Source organism: Microchirus variegatus (assembly GCF_963457635.1).
Source record: "Microchirus variegatus genome assembly, chromosome: 4".
NCBI classification, from domain to species: domain Eukaryota; kingdom Metazoa; phylum Chordata; class Actinopteri; order Pleuronectiformes; family Soleidae; genus Microchirus; species Microchirus variegatus.
This window is the reverse complement of record NC_139805.1, coordinates 16,448,586-16,462,289: the sequence shown is the minus strand read 5'-3', so window position 1 is coordinate 16,462,289 and position 13,704 is coordinate 16,448,586. Positions and strand designations below refer to the sequence as shown.

At 40.8% G+C, this 13,704-nt stretch overlaps 1 protein-coding gene across 1 annotated transcript in view; it reads right to left on the bottom strand.

Annotated features, from left to right (window-relative positions):
* Positions 1 to 13,704, bottom strand: part of trabd2b (TraB domain containing 2B) — a gene marked incomplete at both ends in the record, with an annotated part of 65,308 nt that overhangs the window by 31,545 nt on the left and 20,059 nt on the right. The gene's annotated exons all lie outside the window — the stretch shown is intronic.

Genomic DNA, 13,704 nt, shown 5'->3' with positions numbered 1-13,704 from the left:
AAGGGAGCGAGGTGGAGTGGTATGAGACGGACAGAGAACAGAGAACAAAAACCAGATATGTGAAAGTGTGAAAGAATGGTATAAGACAAATAAAGCCTTGTTAGAAGAGCATGTGCTGTACAGATGGGGGGAGACTCCTCTGTTTAAGTCAGTTCAGTGTCGGCATAATATGGGCAAAAGGCCTGGCATATAACCAGACTGGTTAAGGAAACCCTGGTGATTCCTGCCAGCATCAGGCAGGAGAACTGAAAAGTTTTTGTTGCGACACACATTCCCTCTTCCCCTCCTCTACTGCATGTTTGTCTTTCTGTGTATTTTCCTACACTTTTCCTTCTATTCCAGTACTTGTGAAGTGGTGAAGCAACTACCGTAGCTGTACGTATCAATAAGTGTCTTTTAACTTTTTCTTTGTTTATTGGCACCTGCATTACACAAAACACAGATTAATTAAATTTCCCATCATTGCATTTGCATGACATCAGACACCTTAAAGCTACAGTGTGTAAACAATTATGTATATGCTACTTAACTCTATGTTAAATAATACTGTCATAACTGACTGAGGGAGCGTTTGTGTGTATACAACAGCAGCACAGAGGGAGGCATGGGCAATTAGCATTTATCCCGTAAAATGTAATTGTTTTGTGTGTTTTCAGCCACACTCCAACTAATTTGCACTTTACTAATGCACTGTTGTGTTGTCTCTGTGTGCGTTCAGCCGTAAAACAAATGATTTCCAGTGTGCAGGGAGTCAACAGGCACTGATAGCATTGTGTTGAACACAGCGCATACATTTGTTTTTATTTAAATGTCCTGAGAAAACTTATATCATTTCAGAATAAATGTGTAAAGATAAAATTTAACAATGTTTCGCAATTCTTACTCTTTCTTATCTGGGTCTTGGCTCCCTGGTAGAAAACCACAGCTTTACTGCCCAAATCAAGTTGTTTTATTACACCAGGGGATGGCTTCATCCTAAATCCCTCTCCTGACAAACTAGTACACATGAAAGAGAGAGAGAGAGAGAGAGGGGGGGGGGGGGTACATATTCCAACAATATCTCTGTCACAGAGAGTAAGAAGTTTTATGGGAAATGTGGTCTTAATAAAATAAAAAAAAACAGTAAAGATTAAAACACTGAACGCTCGGTGCTGTGTTTATCGTGTTCACAGCAAGCCCCTATTAAGAGAGGACTGCACTGTTCTAGCATTGAACTCCTATAACTCTGTCAAAACCTGGTACATTAGCAGTACCCACACTGCAACTTGACCTCTCACAGCTCAGTCAGAGGTAGTTAGATATGCAGACAGGCTACAGAGGGAAACTCCCGTCCTTCACACTTACAAAAAGTCTTCTGGTTGAAAAAAAAAAACTCCTGTTGTAAAGAGTCAAGATTCACAGTTTGACCAATAAGTTTTTAAAAGCAGAAGCCCACAACTGTCACATCACACTGGTGACCACCCTTATTTGTCATGCTTTATCTTCTATTTTCCTCTAAATGGGAAAATAGTTTACAAAAATAATGTTCTATTGATGGAGAGCTGACACTAGCAGTTCAGACCATTAACTCCTCAGGACAAAAGTTTACTGTCATGATAAATCAAATAGAGAAGTATGCTTACTTTCCCATAGAATTTACTTTTTTCTTCTTCTTCTTCTTCTAGCTCCCTGTTGAACCATGCTTTTAAATGTGAAATCGGTGAAGTTCCCTTTTAATTTAATTTATGGAGAGAATAGAGAGAAACCATCTCCAGTTACAATTCACTTTTTTCCTCTCAGTCTTTATCTCTGCTCTGTTCAATCGTATTCGGTGGTGCGTTCCCCTTCACTGCTCTCCTCTCCCTGAGAGCCACTTGTGTTTCATCGCTTGAGAAAGAGAAGAACTAGACCCTTGACCCAGGACACGCACTGCTGCGGTTCCTCTGGGCCGAGTCTGCTTCCCCCTGGGCTCCGGCTATAGACGAGAAGAGGAGACTGAGTTCACAGCACCCCGGGGTGACCAGAGGAGAGGATGTAGGGAGTTGAAATAACATCCAGGGCAACCCAAGAATAGGAGAAGTGCGATACCTCATCACTGTTCCCCACAGAGCAACCACCAAAAAAAAGGGTGGATACCAATTTGTGTGAGTGCACTTTCCCGTATTCAGTCTCAGTGTAGAAACATAAAATTTTTCACATTCATTTTCTTCTAACTTACACTACGGCTTCATGCTTGAATGTACATATCGGAGTTGCTTGAGTCTTTTAAAAGCTTGCTGCTGTCTGAGCTTTTCAGTCCATGCGAGCTCTGAAAAGCACCTTGAATACATTAGGGTGGAAAGATGGTGTCACACAAGACCACATCAAAGTCGGGACAGTTTTATCATTAACGGTCCTCAAGAGTCTAACTCTGAGGGGAATCGTGTGACGTGTCAAAGGATTTAACAACAACATCCAAGCATATAAACACCTTAAATGTGGCCCGAGTGTTACCAAAATAGTTTTACAGCACTTCGGCACCTTTCGTTTCACTTGCCCATTTGAAGGTAAGCGGTAAGCTTTCAACTCATCACATCTGGCATGAGCCGCAGCAAAACCCGCAACCATGCTTTCCTCTAAATCTTTAATACTCATATACATGCACACGGTAATAATTACACACAGTACGTTCCTCTTTGGGCGATACCTGTATACAAATTCACATACTGCAGGAAATTAAAGAGAAGTTTTGTCTTTGCTTCTCTTTGTCTTCCAACTTCCTTTCTCGCAAACCCCTCTCTTTCTCTCTTTGTCTCAGAAAGTCTATCTCGTGTCTCAGTCTAGGAAATCCAGGGATTACCAGAGGGACAATCCCAGTGGCTGAAGCCTGCTGCTCGCAGCTTCCACAGAAAGCCTTGCTTTCTTCCATCTCTTTTCTCCCTTCCGTCCTGTCATATTTCCCCCTCTATGGAAGGGGGTGAGGGTCTAATCATGGGAGATATCCCTCTCTTTGCTCACTATAGTGAAAATGTTCTAACCTTCCACCTCCTCCTCGTACTTTTCTTATCCATTCATCAACTTCTGTTGTCCTTTCTCTCGTCTCTTTTTACTCTAATGAAAGCAGACTTATCGGCACCCACACACATAAGAATCTCTAGCCTTTTGAAGGGGGGGTGGCGGCAGCGTCACCCCAGCTCTACCTACACTTGTCCACAAATAAACCCTGCTGTTTGACTTGGCAAGGAGAGTTGCTGCGCCAGTCATCCTCAGCTTTCCTGCCTCCCAAGAAAACAGAGAACATAATAAAGTATCACTTGATTCTGAATGAAAAAGCACACAGCTGTCCATGAGCCTCGGAGGCTGTGGGGTGTGAAAGTGTGGTGGAAAATTATAGAGCGGAATAAGTGCTAATTTTTCATTTTCTTTCAGTATCAAAGAACTGCAGTAATAAGCATGTATAAATATATGAGTAGAACAACATGGCTGAACATTACAAACATGTATCTTTGAAGTCAATGAATGTATGGAGATCAAAATACTTATTATGAAGGTAAATGTAATTAAAGTTGCACTATAAAAAATGTAAATTGCATTCATAACTTTAACATGAGTCTGCAGCTCCACAGTGGTACAGCAACTTTTAGGGTAATTGTTTTTGGCCAGCCACTCCTTACTGCTTACGTCTACATATTATTGAACATACACTCGTTCTTGTAACCACAACAGAGCAAATTTGACACAGTTTCCTGCTGAATTGTAGAAACTAGCTCAAAAACAAACAGATTCACATCACAAGACTCAGGTGCTTTGGACAGTGATGACAGCAAACAGATAATTCTGCTCATTGTCTCACTTGCATTGAGTACTAAGCCTTATGAAAATGTCCACCAGTCCAAAAAATGTTGTTTTGTTTAAAACGTGTTCATTTAGCTATCTTTAAAGGAAAACATGTGTCCATTTATGAGGTGCTGCGGAAATGTCTTATTGGCAGTGCTGTATCTACTGAAACCTAAAGAGGCTTTCAAAGATTTCTAAGTTCAATTTTAATAAAAAAGAATTAGGAATGGAGATGGTGTTGGGTGAATTTACTTGGCGTCACCAGTCGAATATCATTTTCAAAAATATTGAATTCCAATATCTTCTTTATTCCAATAAACTGTAGTATTTTCTTACAGGATCAATGACTTGAAGAAAATGAAATGATCTCACCAGGCAACACATCTGTCAGATGTTCTCCTGTTGTTTTAAGGAAAATAGAATTAAAAGGCCTTGCTAATATCTAGCCTATAGATCAGGTCACTCTAACTTATCTTCCCTGAAAGCTCGTAGCCCACCAGTAACATCATGGCATTCACTAATCCTAACAGGTTTCACAGACTGCTTATTTTCCAAAGGGAAACATTCTCATTGGATTCCATTGGATTTATCCAGCTCCCATTATGATGTGTGATGCTATCCAAACCAGATGAGCTGGGTCTTCTCAGCAGCTTGAGAAAGCAGCAGTCAAAAACAGCCGTATATGCTTAAATATGCCTCTTCTGCCCCCAACCAGGACCCAGCCACTCTCTCTTATCTCCCTCAGTCTGCGTTGGTTGGACTGATGGTTTTAGACAGATTAATTCCCAAAGAATGGTTTGTCCTGTGCAGAATCCACATCTGAGATCCGGCTGAAACACGAGAGCAGTACAAGATCTAAAGCATGGACATAAATTGTGTAAAGAAGAAAAAATGAATCCAGATTGAGAAATAGCGAGAGTCCAAACAGTAAGGAGCTGTGACTGAATCATCCCTTTTAAAGAGATGAATCCTTGCAGAGGTTTTCTGTGTGTGCGTGCAAGTCCGGCAGGCACTCAGCCTTCAATCATCACACATCATTTTGATTATATTCAAATGACGTCATGTTGAGTCAAAGTGATTTTTCTTTAAATATATCAGTTAAGGATTGTGTGTGCACCTCAGATAGAATCCAAGACTGATTTGTTCTTGTTTGCACTATTCAACAGGCAGATTGGATTTCTCCTGCAGAGTCGCAGACGCCTTAGTATAGAGTGTAATTCAGCAGAGCATAGCCATAAAAACCATACATTCATGTATGAAAGTAATATGTGGAGAGGCTTTTATGTATGAGTTAAAGTCCGCATGTTGTGTCATCGGAGGGTTAGAAGGTAAATGGATGAGGAGAAGAGGAAAAAAACAAGTGAAAAAGATGATAAATAACAAGGAAAAAAAGAAGAAAGGGGAAAAAGCTGCAGGACACACAGCAGGAGGCATAATGTAAAAGAGTCAAAATTCAGCAGGCCAGATGTTTACGGTTAACCACGAGAGATACAACGAAGAGAGAAGGGAGCAGACCCATTATGCACCTCCTCTCCTCCTCCTCCTCTCATGGGTCTGGAGCCCAGCTGTCCAGCTTTGTCCATCACATCTCTCCTCATCATCCACCCAAAGCCTCTTCATCCTCAAGACTGTCCCTGTCCCTCCAAAAAGACATCAAGTCTCTTCATCAATCGTCAATTCTCAAACATTTAGCAGCCCTACTTCCGTTCCCCACCCCTGGATATTCACAAAGATCCAGGTTAAACCCTCTAAACGCCCTGCTACCCATTCGTCTTGCTCTTGTTCTTTATGTTATTCCATTTGATGGTGGCTCTCATTTCACCACTGTCACTCTGTTTATTTAGCTTTTACATCCTTCCTACTTCCTCTGCACCAATTGCACAGTGTTCCAACTGTCTAATTGTCCAGGGCAGCAGAGAGAGGGGACCACACTTCCTCTCCTCTCCTCTCCTCCCCTCAGTGGGGTAATCCCACACAAGTACAACATTTCACGGCAAATCAGCAGGAGAAATGTTCAATTTCATGCAAGGATATTCAGCCTGTAGAAAAACAGAGACAGAGACTGTAAACGCTTCAAGCTTTAAAGTAGGCTGAGAATAAGCAGCGTATGTGTTTAAGTGTTAAATGGGACTTTTCCAGGGGTGGAAATTACACTGTGAGTTCGGGTCATGTTGCTCTGTCTTTTCAAAACATTATGTTAGTACATCCATGAGAAAAGCTGTGTCCAAATCATCACCACAAGGACGTAAGAGCTGCCAGAAACGAAGCGTGGGGAAGGACACGCAAACATAAACAATGTGCACAACCATCGCCACTATTCCAACCGACATTTGTCAGCACTTAACAAGCGCGAGGCCACCAGAGAGACTTCTCATGTATCTATGACAGGAGTCTTTTCTGAGGCTGTTGAGTCACATGGCTTTTGAATACAGGAATCACCTGGATTTTGTGCAAATTTGGAGGGTGTGTGAACCCTGCAAAGTCTAAGCATCTGTATAGGGCCTTATGATTCATGCGATGTGGACAGAATTGAGGGAATTTAGCAAAGAAAATAGAATCAACTCTTTAAGGTGGGATCAGTAGTTTATGAGCGTGGGACCAGTGCAGCTTCCCTTCACAACAATGTCTAAGCATCAATCTGAGACAAACACGCTGATCAAAAAGTTGGTGATATGTTGAAAATGATGTGTTGGAAATTCTGCCAGTGCCACACACAGTTGGCTGGACCCGTAAAAACACAAGCGATGACCACTTAGCATCTAAAGCTCATGAGAAGAACAAGGAGAAACAAGGAGCTCACCTCTACAAAACACAATCACAGCACGATTACGAGATTACGGCAGATTTAAGGAGAGAATTTCCCAGAATAAAGAAGCGACTGCCGTTTCTCGCAGCCTGAACATGAGCTTAGCCTCTGACAAATTCACCAGTAAATAAGGTATATTGCAAAAGAAAACCATCATAAAATATTTTGTCTGAAGTATTCAAACTTAGAGCACATGATAAAAAAGTTAAATGTTGCGTTAAAAAATAAATAAATATTTAGATTTTATTACTAATTACGTTGTATGTATGTCAGTCACATTTTAAGACACGTTTAGCAGGTAAAATAAGTGTAATAAATGAAAGAAATTAATTCGGAATTATTTCAATGGGAAAAAAATGGAATTTAAGTATAAAAAAATGGAATTTGGAAAGAAATAAAGATTTGGCTGCACCTGTTGTGTACAAAAGACAATTTGCCCGCAACAAGGCATGTTTTCAACTCATATGTGCTGTACTTTAACCTCTATGTTCCTCTAAATTGGGACAGAACTGACTAAACAGACATCATTTGCTATTGCAGAAGACCTGTAATTACCAATTAAGACCATTAACTTTCATTCAAACTGAGTTCTTTCTGCAACTAGCAGAGTCACCCTCTAGTGGCTAACTGCTACCTCTGTCCTACATCACTTTAAAACTGGAAGACTACATACATGTTTATATGCAGTCTATAGTTAAATAGAGAAAGTGTAAAGCTGATTTGTGTAAATGGCAACATAGGGTTACACAGTATGCATTGTAAATTACTACGTCTGCTATCGAGTAGACAGTAAACTGATCACCTTTGAGGAAATTTTAAATGACTTCTTTATTATGCCTTTTGAAATCCCGTCCTGTACTTTTTTGTCGCACACACAGAAACATTTGCATAGTGTTCATACACACACACTGCAGGAGACAGTGTTGTTCTGGCCTGATGCCAAAAAAAAATCATGAAAAACTCTCAAACATCTGTAATATTTATCCGTCTTTCTGTGTAAATGAAAAGCAGATGAAGAGACTAACAGTCTCTGTACACGCTTCTATATGCTGGACCGACTGGGGGATACAGCTGAACACTCCTTAATCCACTTCCACGTCATGTGGACTGATCATAGAGCGCAATATCACACACACTCACGCAAAACTGAGGAAAGGTAATAGGAAAACACTCCCACGCAGGCCTTTAAATGTCAGCCAACAATCTTCACAGAGAAGTGGAAGCTCAGCTGGTGACGGAGACCAAAGTGAAGAGAAGGAAACACAAAATGACAGCTGAGGGAAATAGGTGGTCGAACGTGGTGAAGTGCAGGTAAAAAGCTGAAAATGGCGTATAAAGAAGTGTTTCTAAGATGTTTGAGTGCTCCCCCAACACAACAATTCCATTCTGTACCTTTCAAAATCACTGATTTAACATTTACATCTTTGATCCATTCATCGATTTCACTTTTTCTCTCACATTTCATGTAAAAACAAAACACAGTTGAGTGAATGCCTTCCAGGAGAATATTCGCTTATTTATTATAGGATCAAAACTCCTACCTCTGCAGCTTTTCACTTCATTTTCCAGTCCACTTAAAACGACAAACCCTGAACCCCGACAGAAACATAAAATCAAACTCTCCACTTGAGTATTACCTGGCTGTTAGTCGTGGAATACACCTCACTTCACTTTGTTGAAAAGCTCTGCAACCTGTAAATCTTTAAAACCATGGTTCTCCATAAAGGGATGTGGGAAAAGTGGTTTGTTATTAACAGCAACAGGGTCCTCTCATTTGAAAATGTTGAAGAATTGCACTGCCAACATTCATAAGATGCATCTTTGTTTTTTTGGGGAATGGCTCATTTTGTTTTGATAACTAAATGTAAATTTTATCCTTTAATCTGAATTCATTTCATAGTTAAGATGTTAAGAGATTCATGAAGTTAGGGCATCAGCTTAAGGCCACATTTATACTTTACCCTCTATCCTTCATAGTTCTCCGTGGTGGTGCCGGATACGCACTGAAATTTCCCGCCAGATCAGTAGAGGTCGCTACGCAAGGTTGTTGTGCTTTTGGCTACAGTGAGCAATGGTGTCCGAGAGAAAGGGAACGCAGTTTAAAGATAATTTGAGGCGAGAAATTAGCCATTTAGTCTAAACATGTGGTTTGTGTATTAAGACATGACATATTTATAGTTTGGCAGCGACGTTGTCGGCGGTAATCAGCTCCTCCTCTGCACAGTAGCCAGCACAGAGCAGCGTTAGCTCGGCCTGTCCTGAGGACCAATCGCAACCCTTGCCATCTCCTTTGTCCCTTGACGGAGGGACGGACACTTAAAAAATATTTTGTGCAGATGGAGACAACGTAGAAGACGCTTCCTTGGTAAAGGTTGTGGCCTATGTAGTAGGGGTGTAATGGTTCACCAAACCCACGATTCGGTTCGAACTTCAGTTTTTGACTCATGGTTCGGATTAAACCTCAGTTTTTAGAAACATACTGAAAAACCTCTTGGAAAACTTCCAGAAAAACTGGATATGATACAAAAAGACAGCAGTAAAAGAAGCACACACTGTTTTTCGCTGTTCTCACCGCTCTACTCCCTCTCTCACTCAGCACAGCACTGTGAGTTCTGAACCCAATTCCTTTGAAACGAGGTTTTCGATTTTGGTTCAGAGTTGTTACACCTCTACTATGTAGTAATTGAATAATGGGAATTATTTACGTTGACAGCAGACCGATAATGAAAACTGAATTGTACAAGAATGAATCATGTTTTACAAGCAAACCCATAAATTAGTCCGTCTGCAACATCGGGCCATTTATCAGCGCTGGAGGAAAGAGAGTTGGGGAAAACATGTATTTGTGTAAGTGCAGAAGTGTGTTTGCTTGTGTTTGTCTGCGAGAGGCGGAGGTAAATAGAGACAGAGGGAAGCAATATTTGTGTGACAGCGTGCAGAAGACGGAGAGCAGACTCAGCAGGAATGTGGAGACAGAGCAAAACAGAAAAACAAACACCAGAAATTTCATGGACGCACGAAGTGGGAGGTATAGTGAAAGTGAGCTTAGTGATAGGACATGGGAAAGAACTCCTCTGTGCTGCCAGTGGTTTGGAGGTGGAAGGCAGAGTCTTGACGACATGTGGTGGAGGGGTTACGGTAATGCTGGCCATAGATTAGTAGCTCTTCCTCTCGCTGGCCTTGACTAGGATCAGCGCTGGCTGTCACATCAGAGACGAGACGTTTAACTGCTCTCATAAGACTCTCATTATTTCATAAATCTGCAGTACAGACACTCAGCCTTGTTGATTTGAGCTGAGGCCAAGTCACTGAGAATGTTTTCATAATCTCCTGAATTTATTGACAACCTTGATTCATTTTTGTGTCTCTGTGCGTTTGTGTGCGGGTTTTCTCTCTCTCTCTCTCTCTCTCTCTCTCTCTCTCTCTCTCTTTGCTTTTTTTTGTTTGACAGCTGTGTGAATTAAAAATGTGCGTTTCATGTACGAAATTATATTTTGTCACGTCTGGTGTGCACATTTATTTATCCCTTTGTAAATAGTAAATACATCCATTTTTATTTTGCTCAGTCACATTCTTGGCTGTTCTTTTTTTATCTCTGTATTTATCTGTATTTATGTTTGTTTGTCCTCAACTAAACCAAATTTCTTAATTACACAATCAATCAGTCTGTGTAAAAACACAGCTGTACTTAGAGACAGAGATGAGCATTATACAAAAAGTAATTTTTTTGATGTGTTTATCTAGTTTTTGATCCTGGCCAAAGCACATAACATTTCCCTCAAATGTTTAACGTTCACTTTTACGAGATGCCCTTACGTGCAAAAACAAACCGTTCCTTTCTTGCTTACTTGCGTTTCTGTGAGGCGCAGACATTCATATGCACTTCCATATTATGCATCCCAGCCTCCAACCGGGGGAAAGTGCTTGGTACGAAGAAATCCAATACGATTAAGACTATGATTGCTGCCTCTAATAGTTTTAGCACCCATACACTCTATTAAGGAAAACATTGGGTTTGGACCACAGCTCAGCACAGGCTTCTGACAGAGGGGATCAGTCTGTGGGAAAGACACATCATTCCGTTTATTTAATGTGTGTGTGTGTGTGCGATCAGTAGGTGTGAGTTGTATATATGAGCCTGTACATCTGTTTATGTGCGTCTGTGCTTTTTTTTTTTTTTTTCTGGTGATCTTCTCAGCGCAGCCCGCAGCGGCTCAAGGGCAGACTATGTCAGCCGTGTTGAGGGTTTGTGGTCACCCTGACCAACAGATCACAGGATTGTGGCTTTAAATGGACCGCAACTCATTAAAAAAGGCCACACTCATGGAGGGGGAATGCTGAAGCAGACGAGAGAGAGAGAGAGAGAGAGTCATGGATAAACGAGATCACAATGCAGGCAGTTTGTGTTTTGGTGGAAGGCAAAGAACAAAAACCTCAGCAAAAGTAATGGACATCAGATATTATAATAAATGTGAGTGTGGATTTGTATCCAACTAGACTAGAGCATTTTTTTTCTTTTGTTATTTTGTTCTCTTTTTCTGATATCATGTATTCATTATTATATTACATCTTGTTCTGTTTCCAGGACAAGAGGAAACAGCTGCTCAAAACTATAAACTATAAACAAGCAAAGGTCAGTCGACAACATCACCACAAGAAAATCACTTGCCAGGAAGTGACCTCGGGAAAGAATCAGTACGGCGATATCAACTTGAGTATCTTTATGCTATACCTGATAAAAGCTTTGGTCCCTTACTCACACCCTGACATTCACACACTTCTTTGTGACCCCCGGGCCTAACCTTCGTGTTATCTCTCTCTGTAGAGCCACAGACGCTCGAACAAACACAAACGCATTCTCAAAGTCCCACGCGGACACGTGCAAAAACACAAACATGCACATTCCTCGGATTAATAGGTCAAGTCTCACCACAGAGGAAACAATCTCCTGTCAAAGCTGCTTTGAGTTTACAGAACTGTTCATTTAGTTTTTATTGTGAGGTGGGATTGGTTCTCTGTGTAGTATAGAGCAGACTAGTGTTTGGTCTGAACCGTATCTCTGTGCACTGAGAGGAAAAGAAGAATGGCTTCTTCTTCGTCTATTTTGATGCATATTACTGGTGGCACTAATGGGAGCTTTTCTCCTTTTCGAAGTTCTGTTTCCATCTCACCACATTCCCTGCTGGGCCAAAGCCTATCTTAATTAACACTGGGATTTTACTAGATTACTATTGATTTAGCACCAGGCTGAGGCTCCACTGTGCTTCCTTGAAAAAAGATTGTCATGCGATGTGTCTCACACACGCAAACACACACAATGTCGTTGACTCAAGGGTCACTGAAAACAATATCTGTCAAAGTCAACAGAGTAGAAGCGGAGTCACTTCAAGCCGCGCCGCAGTCTGTGTACGAGTGTTTATGTGTTCTCCTGCATGCATGAGTGTGTGCCGATGACCCAATCATCAAAGTGTGGTTAAGGGTGAGTAGCCATGGTTTTAATGGCGCCACATACATGCACACACACACAACAAGAGAATAATGGTAGTATTCTAAAGCTCTCTCAAATAAATACCTTGTTCACCACAGCCATTGTTGTAAGAAGTAAGACACAATAAAATAAACAATGGTATAAACAACAGGGTTCATGCACACACACAAACAAAATGAAATTACAGATGAACACAAATATCCCACAGACAAACACTGATGTTTGCAGTAACCTTTTGAACAGCAGCTACAAGCTGGAGAATGTTTACCCCACCAAAACAAAAGTCTCCCTCTCTCTCTCTCTTTCTCTCTCCATTCTTCCTCCTCTCCTCTCGCTCACCATCTCCCTCACTCCACCTCATTTCCTCTCCCTCGCTGACCCCCTGCTCACTCTGTCTGCATATATACACCCCCACCTGGTTCACTTCAGGCCAGACTGGCAGTGGCCATGGCAACGCTCCAAGAAGGTGGGTGAGTCAACAGAGAGCCACAGAGGCCCTTCTCTCAACCCCCATCTCTCAGGGGGTGAAGCTTTGACTGATGCCATGGTCTCTGACTGACTGACTGACTGACTGACTGACTGATGATAAAGTGGATAGTAAAAACATGACTTTGAACAAAACAAAAAAAGTGCATGCTTTGACCTTTGTCAGGTTTTAACAAACTTTCAGATCAGACCTGATCAATAACATGATTCGTATCGCGTCTCTTCCTATATTTGTTGTTTTGTTTTTATGATCTGTTATTTTTATTGTTCGTATAAGGCATCATCACAGTCACATGAGGACGGGAAACAACAATACAGAACAATTTTTGGTTTCTTTCTTTCCTTTTCCCCCCGTGTCCTCACCTCACGTCCTCCACATCCAATCCCTAAAACTCACATGAGGAAGACCAAAGGTACAAAAACCTCTAAGAGAAAAAGTAGTTAGTTGCAGCCCTGCAGACTGGAAATAACTTGGTCTCCACATCTACATCCTTTTAGCAGATGCAAGGTCATGTAATAGATGATTATCACAAATAGTTTAGTTAGTTTTGTAAAAAAAAAAAGTTAGCTAGGGGACTTTTAGTAAAATGAGTGCTGTGAATGAAGGATGAATCTCATAATAATGTTGTGTTTGTAGTATTTTATACACCATATAGTGAAAGATGCTAATCGTATTCTGGGATTTAATGGGATTTTTTTTATTTCTCACTATTCTGCATCATGCACTGCTCCTGTGTACATTGTCAAATATCATTGGGAACTCAAATAAACACACAAGACGCTCTGCTGTAGCTTCTGCCTTATGTCACGTGCAAGTTCTCATTTACATACTTCTTCAACTTCATTGTCTTACTACAATTTGTCACAAGAACATGTTAAGAATATTTGACAATGTTTAAACGGAGCTCATAGATTGATACATTGTGGAAAAAAGAAATATGAAAAAATATGATGTGTTTCTTATCTTAATTTTTCTTTATATTGTTCATTTCCGGTTTTACTCACTGTTTCTAAAACACTCACCTGCTGCTTAGGTTTAGCAAGAAAACATGCTACACAAAACACAAAAGTGCTTTTCATGAAACTTTATGTTGATGGGATATATCTTACTAATATCAGTAAATGAAAA